Source organism: Tamandua tetradactyla, chromosome 6 (genome assembly GCF_023851605.1).
Source record: "Tamandua tetradactyla isolate mTamTet1 chromosome 6, mTamTet1.pri, whole genome shotgun sequence".
Taxonomy (NCBI): domain Eukaryota; kingdom Metazoa; phylum Chordata; class Mammalia; order Pilosa; family Myrmecophagidae; genus Tamandua; species Tamandua tetradactyla.
The window spans coordinates 96,659,190-96,670,596 of NC_135332.1; the positions used below are offsets into that span (position 1 = coordinate 96,659,190).

Sequence of the window (11,407 nt, forward strand, 5' to 3'; positions counted from 1 at the left end):
TTCCCATCTGCAGTATGGAGATGTGAACAGGGGGGTTCTGCTTGGAGGAAAATGGTGAACCCTTCTGTCAAACAATAAACTGCCCCAGACAATGTGAAACAGGCAAGGATGCCTTCATTCACAGGCTCCCTGGAAGGGGAGAGAGAGCAGGACTCAACTCCTTGGAAACAAAGCACAGTGAGCTTTCAAGGGCAGGACACGGGTTGGGAGGTGGTGGTGCTGCGTTGCGGGTGATCATTGGGGCGACTGAGTGGTTCACTGAGGTCTCCGTTAGGGCCGCCTGGTTCTGAATGCTTCCTTTGCAGGAAGAAAGCCACCTGGATGATGGAATGGCCAGCGGGGAGATAAGGAGCTACTTGGTTTTAGCAGCATCTCGAGCACCTGGGGTGAGAGACAGGTCAGGGGCTGGAGTCAGAGAGAAGCTTGCCTAACATTTAGTCATGCTAGAGGGAAGTTAAGGCAGGATCAGTCAGTCCCTTCTTCTGTTCAAGATGAGTGATATTCATTCGTCACTGCACAATTTAAATGAATCTGAGTGGAGTGAAGTAAGGTTGAAAAGATAGTCCCTTGAAGACTTGTCTTTGTTTCTGTATAATCAGTTGAAGCATCTGTTGAAAGGTGGTGCTAAAGGTCAGTTCTTTTAGGGTCAGGCATCTTATAAAAAGAGATGCCTAAAAGGGAAAAAAGAAAGATAAGAGATCAATGGGTGGAAATCTTTCTACCATGTAATGCTGCTACTTGAGTTTCTTGAAGCAAAGATGTAGGTGCTGTTGGAGATGCTGTTTGTGACCAGGTTTATTTCTCATGTAGGAGCATGTGTGAACTGAGCATTTTACCAGACTTCGTCAGTGACCTCAAAGCAGCTGATATAGGAGGAAATCTAGCCCACATCTGTTCTGCTGTAAGGATGAGTCTTTTGAGGTGTATATCAAGTTGCCAGGCTTTTGCTTGCTGTTCTCCTTTAGATCTGGACCAAAGCCAAAAGAAAAACTTGTATCTCAATAAGGATTTGGGCAGTCAGCTTTTAGTTTGCAATGACATCAGACTAAGATACTGAGTTATTAAAAGAGCTTAGCATCTATCTTCAAGCCGACATCCTACAAAACATAATTATGATGGAAATAAAATTTGTCAATATAATAATGACTCATTTTGGTTAAATGCAAATATACACATTTTTATTACATTAAACATATAGTAGATATAATGTATGTTTTTTGTCAATAAATCTGTATAAGTTTAAGAATATACCCAAAGTAGAATAAAAATTTATGCTTGTATTGAATGTAACCCTGAGAACTCAAAACACATAGTTCTTTTTATTAAGCCAACAATATTAAAAAGCTTCATTTGTTAAAGATTTCTTTAAATTATGTGAAATTGAATTCTAAAACATTTGGGTTCACTTTCATAAGAAAACTTTTTACATTAGATATATGAAAAGTTCAATTTCCTTAATCTCTGGGATTTTAGGAGCATTTAATTTATTTAAACATTTATCTCTCTGCCAATATGAATAGCATTCCTTAAAGGAATTTTATAACTTAATTTGGTAATACCAACCAGAGGTAGGAAAATATCATACATCAAACATACAGACAGACACAGAGAGTATATAGCATCAGTTTTTTTAAATAGCAGTCATGAGTCAGACATAAGCACAGAAAATATAAATTCACTAGTTTATACTAAAATGATGGCTTTCGTCTTCATCCCATCATATTTTTTCTCAAGGTTATGCTCCTGGCAGATGAGACAAGTTGAGGCCACTTGCTTAATACGAAGGCTAAAGTTTTCCCACTAGTATTTGTGAGGAGACTTTTATGATTATTTTTGCCCTGATATAAACTAAATATTGGGTGAGGGACTGAGGAAAGATGAAGTACCCATCTGGTGTCTCCCAGGCCCATCTGAAAGAACAGAATATTTATTCTACTTCCAATGAAATATTTTTAGCCTCAGGTGGTCGCTTTTGTGGTCTCTGAGTCCCCGAAGAAACTCAATGGGGAGGGAGGGCTTAAAGCACTAATTACTAAGAGAATTGAGGGGCAAGAGTGGGAAGGGAAAGGCTTTGAAGGGTTTGGGAGGAAGGTTGGAAGGTGGTAGAAGGAAGGAAGAAGGAGTCTGGGATATTGGATAGGTAGAGGTTTTAGTTGAACCAGTTTGGGGAGATCTCAAGTTTCAGTGAAGTTCTGGGTAATTAAGTGACTTTATGTCATGGAGAAAGAAGTGGACCGAGTTAACTCTGTAATGAGGAAGCATATAATAAATTAAAAAAATTCTTCAGGGAAGTCTCAAAAGACAGAATTCTCCATAATAAAAGGAGATGTGAAAACAAAGACCAAAATTTAAATGAGATCTCAACAAAGAAAACAATCAAAGACAGTGACCTCACAGAAGATCCAGGAAGTATCCTGATCAAAGGATTAAATCTCCATGCAAAAGAGCCAAAAGGCTTCCACTTGGGAAGTCCCTAACTTAAACAGAGGGGAGCCAAGAAGAGTCCAACTCAGTAGAAGGGGTTAGGAATGAAATCACCACTCAAAAGAGCCAAGACTTCCATCAGGGAAGCTTCTCACTCAAACCAAGAGTCAGGGAGTAGACCCCTCATTCAGTGAGATATCTGTATACAAAGAAAAGTACAAGGAGAAAATCAAAGTCAAGTCCTTACCATGCTTCAACAGTTACACTGTCTGGAGCACTGGATCAGGAGTCGAACAATTGCCAGCCCCCAGAAATCCAAGCAGGAGGGTAATGGGGGTGGGGTGCACTTGTATCCATCTAGTTGAGAGGTCTCAAGTCCAGTGGATGTTCAGATCCCAGTGAATCATGGTACTACTAGCATCTGTCAAAGAAAAAGCTACAGGGGACAACGTGAAACAGGTAAGCAGGACTTTAGGGGAGAACAAGTAGAATTTTACCCTGTCGAAACAAAGCACAGCAAGTTTTTAAAGGGCTGGGGGTGGGTTAGAAGATGATGGGAGGTTTTGATCATTAGGACGGGTGAGAAATTAGGTTGTGATTAGTACACTTGGTTCAGAATGTTTTACTTTAAGGTAATTAGGCCACCTGAAGTCTGTAAAGAGCCCTGAGGGAGGAGGAGGGAGATGAGGAACTACCTGTTTACAAATCTGTCAGGTGCCTGGATAGTGTAAGGGTTGGGGTGAGAGGGAGCCCACTGGCCTGAGGACGACAGGGAGGAGGCTATTTGAAGTTTAAGTGTCTTGGTCACTAACTTCCTTCTATTCCTGTGTGTTCCAGATACTATAGCTACATAATAAACTACTGTGGAAAACAACAGTATAAAACAACTCTTATTATACTCACTGATTCTGCAGAATTTGAAGATACCAAGGATGGCTTGTTCGGGTTCACAAAGTCTGGGTTCTCAGCTGGGCACTTTAGGGCCAGAGACTGGATTCATCCCAGATCTCTTGCCTCACTCACGTGGAACAGATATTGGCTGTGTCAGCTGAGACCCTACCTAGGCTATTACACTTACAGTTGACCTCTCCATGTGGTCTCTCTACAGGGGCTTGTAGAGCTTCCCTACAGACGACCGCTGGGTTCCAAGGGCAAGCATCTCATAAGAGAAAGGCACACATCCATGACATCTTATGATTCAGTCTCTGAAGTCACAAGGCATCATTACTACCACACTCTATTCATTGGAACAACTCTATCTCCAGGTTTGATGGAAGGGACACCAACCCAGTACTAGATGAGAGGAGTGCCAAAGTCATGTTGCATGAAGATCATATAGAATGATGTCATGCTGTCTTTGAAAAATAATCTACCACAATGAGCTACATATTAAAAATCCTATTATTCTTTTATAAACTGTGTGATTTTCCAAGGGCAAAAGTAAGAATGAAAAGATTCAATGATCTGGGACTATTTACTAGTTAAATTACCCATTCCTTGGGCCTCTCCTAGAGACCAATGTTAATTGACTGTATATCTAATCTTTAGAACTGGAGCTTTACTACTTCTGTATTCATACAATACAGAAAATGTGATGTAAGACAGTCCATACTTTATCTATAGATTGCCAATCATTAAGACCTATTCCATAATAATTTTGAGAAAGATGTTAGCAGAGCTTTCCAAGTAGATGTGGCCAAAAATCTGAATTCAACACGAAGTTGTAATCACACACAAAAAAACAAATATGTAACAATAATTGAAAACTGGCTAAAAATTCAGTAATAAGGACAATGTGGACCCACAACTTTTTAAAATTCCCTGACAAAATATTTAGGTTTAGGGGTGTAAGGGGAGGTTATTATTTGAATCCTTAATTGTATTTGAACTAAATATTTGAATATTTGAATAACCTAAAGAGGTTTTCTCAGTCAAATTTTGCCTAAAGTTGATCTAAATGAAAATATGGTCCTTCCTTAAGAAATGATCCTTAGAAACAAATGCTTATGTACAGAAGGACAATTTCAAAATATGACTTAAAAAAAAGCTGAGATCCATTTTTAAATCTTAAAAGTTAGGGGAAAGAACATGATCGAATGAAGGAAGCGCAGCTAGCAAAGAACCTCGGAGGGTTTTCTTATCATAGTGTGTTCATCTAAGCAGAACTCTGAAATGAAAACAGGCTGGGGAAGAATATTTCCTACTTGATAGAAAAAAAAAGTCATCATTAAAAAAAAATCTAATTGCACTTTTTTGGTACATTACTCCTCCAATTTTCTCATCAAGTGCGAACACTCTTAAATTTCACTCAAATTGAAACACATTCAAGCTGGCATATGTCACAGTTTTTTGTGCACTTACAGGGAAGGATGGCAGAACTCTCTTTCATGTATAGAAACCAAAGACACATTGTTTTGTATCTTTTCTCCTCACTGTCCAGGCACGATATCTCTTCTGCATATCAATAAAATGCCTAGATTGGATGTGCTCAAAATGGTGTTTAAATTAGCCCTGAGAGTTACAGACATGAAGATTAAGGTGATGGTAGAGTTTTACAGGGAAGGTAGGGTTTAACGTGTGAGTATGATTGCTGAATCACTATATGGACATTTCTTTTAGTCTCCAGTATCTTAGAGCAGCTAGAAGTAAAAACTTAAAATTGTGGAATTGTAACACATACCAAATTCTAAACTCTGTCCCTACAGCTACTTGTGGTGTGGTGTGAAATTTATTGCTTTTTGGTATATACATTATTTTTCACAAGAAAGAAAATAAAAGTTCATTTTGATGATAAATGCACAGCTATATGATGATTTTGTGAACCTTTGATTGACCAGTTTAAATGATTACATGGTATGTGACTATATAATATATATATATCAATAAAAAATAAACTTAAAAAATCTACCACACGACAAAGTCTCCTGTGTTTAAGAGCCAATCTTAACAGAAGATATAAGAAAAGAACTAACTTAAAGGTAAGCAATTGTTTTATATTGTGTTTTGGCATTAATGGTGCCGTCTTTAGTGTTTCTAGTTCTAAGAACTACAAATACTCATTTTTTTCTAACCCAGTATTGTATTATTTATTATTTTGAACTCTCTGAAGTATTACTTATTTCTGCGGCTCATGTGTCAAATTTTACTTACAGAAAATATTGTATTCTCTTTTACTAATATAACAGTTATAAATTTGATACTAATGGTTGTTTATACCTAATACTCAGGAAATTATAAACATTTTTATGTGGGTTTTGTTCTTGGCAGTAGGTAAATCTGGAGCCCAATTGCCAGAACAGGAGAGAAGGGGAGCAGCTGGAAGGATTCCATGTCTCTCAATCCTGCATGTACCCTCTAATGATACTGCTACTCTTAATCCCACCTCTCAGCTCATGCTCCGCCTCCACCTGCAAATACCTCGTACAGGTCCATTCCTTCCAAAGCTGCTGTTTCCATTCTTGTTCCCATCAGAATTTTCCCTTTTCTTCTTGTAGAGCCAATGAGGCAAAGGTGAAAGTTTGATGAGATAAATATGGTAGCAGAAAGCTGTTGTCTTTCTAAAATCCCTTTTACCTTCTCTGATAACAGAATCCCTATTTCCAACGGAAACCCATTCTACGAAATTCAAGGTAAACTAATTCTCCCTGGCTCCTCCCTCCAAACACACCTAAAGGTAGGGGAAACTCAAGAGGGAGGACTGACCAATTGGAGCAATGCATCCTTTAGCAGTGATAGTTGGTGCAGGGATATGCCAATCAGAAACTCATCGTTTCATATATGGATGCCAGAAAAGAGAGGATCTTTCTCTTTCTCAGATATCTTAAGCTGTATGGACCAGGTGAGGCTAGAACTGCCAGTGCCCAACTTAGAGAAAACCTAAAAATGAAGGCAACCCTGAAGACACTAGAAGAAAGACAAAGTAAGAAGCAAACTGAAGTCACCATCTGAGCATGGAATCCATCCATGAGTATCATCTGAGATGTTCAGCATCCCTGAGCTGTACCACAGGTGAAGCCCCATGCTTCTAGTATGTTCTCTCCATGGGTGATAAAATAATCAGGGAAGTCCTTCCCATTTCCAATTACTTGGAATAAAGATCAGTCAATGATGGTAAATTAATCGTTTTGTTAGAAATGAGTAACTTTTAGAAACAAAGCCTGTGAACTAGTCTTCTATAGTGCTGGAAGACAAAGACTTGTCTCATCATGGTAGAACATTTAGAACCTCTTCCCAGCATACAGTGATTTTCTTTTTTCATTCCTGATGGCAAGATGACAGTAGAAATTATTCAAGTTCTCCTTACATGCTAGATGTACTTTGTCCATGATCAGTATTCAGGTAGCCATGTGAAGCATCTCCCAATGGACCACAGAGCCATATCACAAGACTTGGAAGAAACCATAAAATAGTTGGACCCAATGTTTTTACCATAAGGCTAACGGAGAATAATAACAATGATATTATCTAACACATTAAGTCCTTACTGAGTTGTAGGAGCCCAACTACTCTAAGGGGTAGATATTCTTCATATCCATATTTTACAGAGACTTGCAGAAAGCATATCTTGCACAAGGCCACTCAACCTAAGTAGTGACGCTGGGATTTGGAGCCAAGCCACCTAATTTCCAGTCACACCTGCTGCAACTCACCAATCTCCCATGAACACTGACACTGAGAACCCCCACCACTCTGTATGTAATAACATTTCTTTACTACCTTTGCATTTACTTTGTGGTTTTGGCAAATTTACTTGACATGTCCAAGTTTCCTGCAGCAAACTCATTGAATTGTTGAGAGTATTAATTCAGGGCATATAATACAGTTAGGATAGTGAAGAATGGTAAGTTTTTATAAATATTAATATTGTCACTTTAAAATCAAAACTTAGCTGATATTTTTGTCTCGTAAATAACCCTCAGGCTTGAACAGCAGGTTTTTAGCTTGAATTTCCAGTTGAGTACATTAAGACATGGAAATATCAAATTTTATTGATAATTTCAAGGATGTAGAAAAGCTAAGGCTTAGCTGAAACACAGAGATGTCTTCAAGGATAGTTCCCTGGTCCTTTCTTCCCACATCAGACATGCATTCTTGGCCATGAGTAACAGGTGAAGTTTCTAAAAATGTTGCAGGTCATCGCACAAAGCAGGGGGAGCTGTTAAGTTAGGAAACATTCATTTTTGATGTTCATGGTGCTGGTGTAGAACATTCATTTTTTTCCCACGAAACATTCAAAATTCAGGTCAGTGGGAAATGATTTTGATCTAAGAATTATACATTTTCTTCCCATGAATCCTGCTTTGTATTGGGAAATAGCATTGTGAGCCATCTCACTACAAGTAAAATATTACAAAATATTTACAAGAAAATAATTTAAGTAATTCATTTTATACTGTTCTAGTTTGCTAGCTGCCAGAATGCAATATATGAGAAATAGAATGGCTTTTAAAAAAGGGGAATTTAATAAATTGTTACTTTACAGTTCTAAGACCGAGAAAATGTCCCAATTAAAACAAGTCTATAGAAATGTCCAATCTAAGACATCCAGGGAAAGATACCTTGGTTCAAGAAGGCCAGTGAAGTTCAGGGTTTCTCTCTCAAGTGAGAAGGCACATGGTGAACAGGGTCAGTGTTTCTCTCTCATCTGGAAAGGCACATGGTGAACACGGTTCATCTGCTAGCTTTCTCTCCTGGCTTCTTGTTTCATGAGGTTCCCTGGGAGGTGTTTTCCTTCTTCATCTCCAAAGGTTGCTGGCTGGTGGACTCTGTTTCTCATGGCTATGTTGTTCTTCTCTGCTCTCTCTGAATCTCCAGCTTTCTCCAAAATGTTTTCTCTTTTATAGGATTCCAGTAAAGTAATCAAGACCCACCTGGAATGGGTGGGGACACATCTCCAACCAATCTAGTTTAACACCCACTCTTGAGTGAGTCACATCTCCATGGAGATAATCTAATTAAAGTTTCCAACATACAGTACTGAATAAGAATTAGAAGAAATGGCTGCCCTTACAAAATGGGATTAGGATTAAAACATGGTTTTTCTAGGGTACATACATCGTTTCAAACAGGCACATATACTCCAAAACCATAAAACCATAGATGACAGGTGTATTTTACAAGTAAGCCTCTAGCCAGGGATATCCTGTTAAGGATGTACTGTAGATAAGGTCTCTAAGGTCTTGCAAAAGTGATTATTTGTCAGAAGTCCAGTTGAGAAGGAGATTAGACAGTCACTTGCCTTCTTTCCTTTTCCCCACTGAGGGCATGCTTTCTAACAAAGGAGGTGAATAGGTTGCAGACAAGCTTCTTTAACTCTTTCCTCCCCAGTTCCACTAAAAAGTACTAAAAGTGAGTATATTCGATTCTGTAGTCCAGTCTGTTTTATATACACCTTTATAGAATGGCTTATAGTTATTGATGTCACATTCTCTGGGTTTAATCCCAAAAGAATGTTGTTCCTAAGTTATTTGATTTTTTAACATAGTGTCTTCCTTGACTAATTTGAACGCAAACAGGTTACTTATATTGTTTACTAGTAGTTGCTGTTTTAACTGATAAGGGAGCAAGTTATTTTAACTTTTCTTCTAAACCCAAGAATAACACAGAGACATAGATAAAGCAATGCTGAAGATATATCTACATAGATGGATAGACTTTGTAGAATAAGCTGCATTCCACTTATCTGGGCTTACATAGCAATATATTGTAATTACTTAATTGCTTGTCTTTCTTGACTGTAAGCGTCAAAAGTATATTTCTCTAGCATAGTTCTTGGCACAGATGTGAATGAATATCCTCTCAGGTATCAATTATTGAAAAAATTTCAATCATAATGTTTAGTTGTTCTTTTCATTATTGTCACTGACTTCTCCAAGCCTGAAGACCACCAACTGGAATATACAGAGATGCAACTTTATTATAAGGAGGAGATATCATAATGACCAAAACTTGTTGGATATTTCATTTTCTCTCCAACAAAATATGATAATTTCCTTAGAAAATAAGATTTCAATCACATACTCAGACATTTATACCCTCAATGTACAGCATGCAGCCCAAGGAAAGGATCTTGTTTCAAATGAATAACTATTTGCTCCCTTATTTCCTTAAACCTTTTCCAATTTATTTTTTCCATGTTTGACTAAATAGGCCAAGAGTTCACCAGAAAATGGAAGCCCACAGTGCATGAACTCCAGCCACTTACAAGCAATAATTGTGATTGATAAACAGTAATAAATTCATTCAGTTTCGAAGAGAGAATATGAGCTATAAGCATATTTTTTCCTAATTACCATGATGAATCCCTTTTCATTTTCCTACTCTATGTTTGCTTCCACTTACAAAAAGTGCTTCTTTTGTCAAGACTGTTTTTTCATGAGGCAGTGATGTGGATAATATTACTCTGGGAATAAAGCAACGAGTGGCTTTAGTTTCCAGATTAATCAGTTTGATTTCTTTATGTGTCTATTGGTGGAACAGCTTGATTTTGAATTTCACATATTCCTCATAAAGTCTTTTTGGATAGAGATGGTGGTATGTAATTTAGATTCTGGGGTCCTGACAGTATTCCTATAAAAACAGGTGAATTTCCCTAGATGATTTCCTAGTTTGGGAATTAAAATAATAATTTGTTTTCCCACATGCTTTGTTCCTTTCCCTTACTCCTCTATAACATCATCATAGATGGAAAGGTAAAGCTTTCTTTGGTTTTGAGAAACAGTTAACATTATTCTTGCTTGAGTACAGCATTATAGGAGGCATAAAAAGAAGAAGTGATTCACCACAATTAACTGTTGTGAGTTTTACAGGTACAATTTTATTACAAGGCACACAATCATATATACAATCAATAATTATCATCTTCTAAAAATGCACAATATAAATAATAGACATTACAGTAAAGAATTCAAGCATGAATATTTCAGAGAATTGCTTTAGGACAAACAGATATATTCCTCTTTGGATGGGCTTTTCCTAGTTCTGCTGAATCATCCAAACAACTTTCTCTTAGAAAATAAACCTTACTGAATGGACAAACAACTTTGTAACAGTTTTCTCCTCCAAAAAAATTTAAAGCCCTTCAAATGCATTCTTTTATTCCAGTTATTCATATTATGGTGCCCCATTACTAGGGGAAATATTCATAAAGGTCTGATTATAGTTATTTAAGAAAGTTTACTTTTCAGTAAGGTTATATAGAATGCAACCACATTCTCTTAAGATTTATGTGAATGTCCCTTGATTTCTCCCAAAGAAGTTTTCCAAACTCTGTTTCCAATTTATTACTTAACCAGGAATTTCAACTTAATCTCTTTGCATAAGTATACCTCCCGGTTAGTTATGGGTTTCTAACTTGGCTGCTGCCTTCTATAATGCTAGCTCATTTCTCGGCACTTTCTTTGGCCCCTCACCAGGTCCTATGTTTCCAAAGTAGTTACCAAGGTGAAAAGAGGGAGGTAATGTCAGAGAGTCAATCCCACAGTTAGCCACCTGCAGTTCTGTCTCAGAGAGCCCAGCAGACAGTGCCCTCCTTGCTGAAAGAGTAGAAAAGGAATATCAAGAGATGGGAGAGACCCAAGAGGCAGGGGATAAGTGCACTTGGACAAATGCATTGTCCAGAATGATGAACTTAGGACAAATATGATGACTGCCATATGGCAGTAAAACATGCACACAGTCACACACAGGCTGACACGTGCAACTCACACACATATTCTTCTCTACACCCCCAGCCTCACTCACACACACTCTCACACATTTTGAGAAAGAATCACATTTGAGTAAGCTGTATTTTTCAGTAATTTATTTCACCATTCCTTCAATGTAGTGTCCTAAAATGCCCTATCCATCTTTTGTCCTCTTTCAGTTTTGGGAAGCTAGCACTAGCAACAAGGCAGCAACTTGGGACACCCCTCGTGGGCACTGAAAACTACTTTTCTCTCTCTCCTTTGGCTGCAAACTTAGATATGAAGAGATGCAGGGC

General features: G+C 37.8%; 1 long non-coding RNA gene across 2 annotated transcripts; it reads right to left on the reverse strand.

Moving 5' to 3' along the window:
• Window positions 1-777: 777 nt before the first annotated feature.
• On the reverse strand, window positions 778-3,607 carry LOC143686237 (uncharacterized). 2 transcript variants are annotated; one of them, XR_013176983.1, is made up of 3 exons: window positions 3,328-3,607; window positions 2,672-2,860; window positions 778-967 (listed from the first exon to the last, which is right to left on the reverse strand). It is a non-coding gene; the product is annotated as an uncharacterized LOC143686237 (long non-coding RNA). The 2 variants fall into 2 exon arrangements; XR_013176982.1 differs by having other exon boundaries at window positions 778-1,097.
• Between the last annotated feature and the right edge of the window lie 7,800 nt (window positions 3,608-11,407).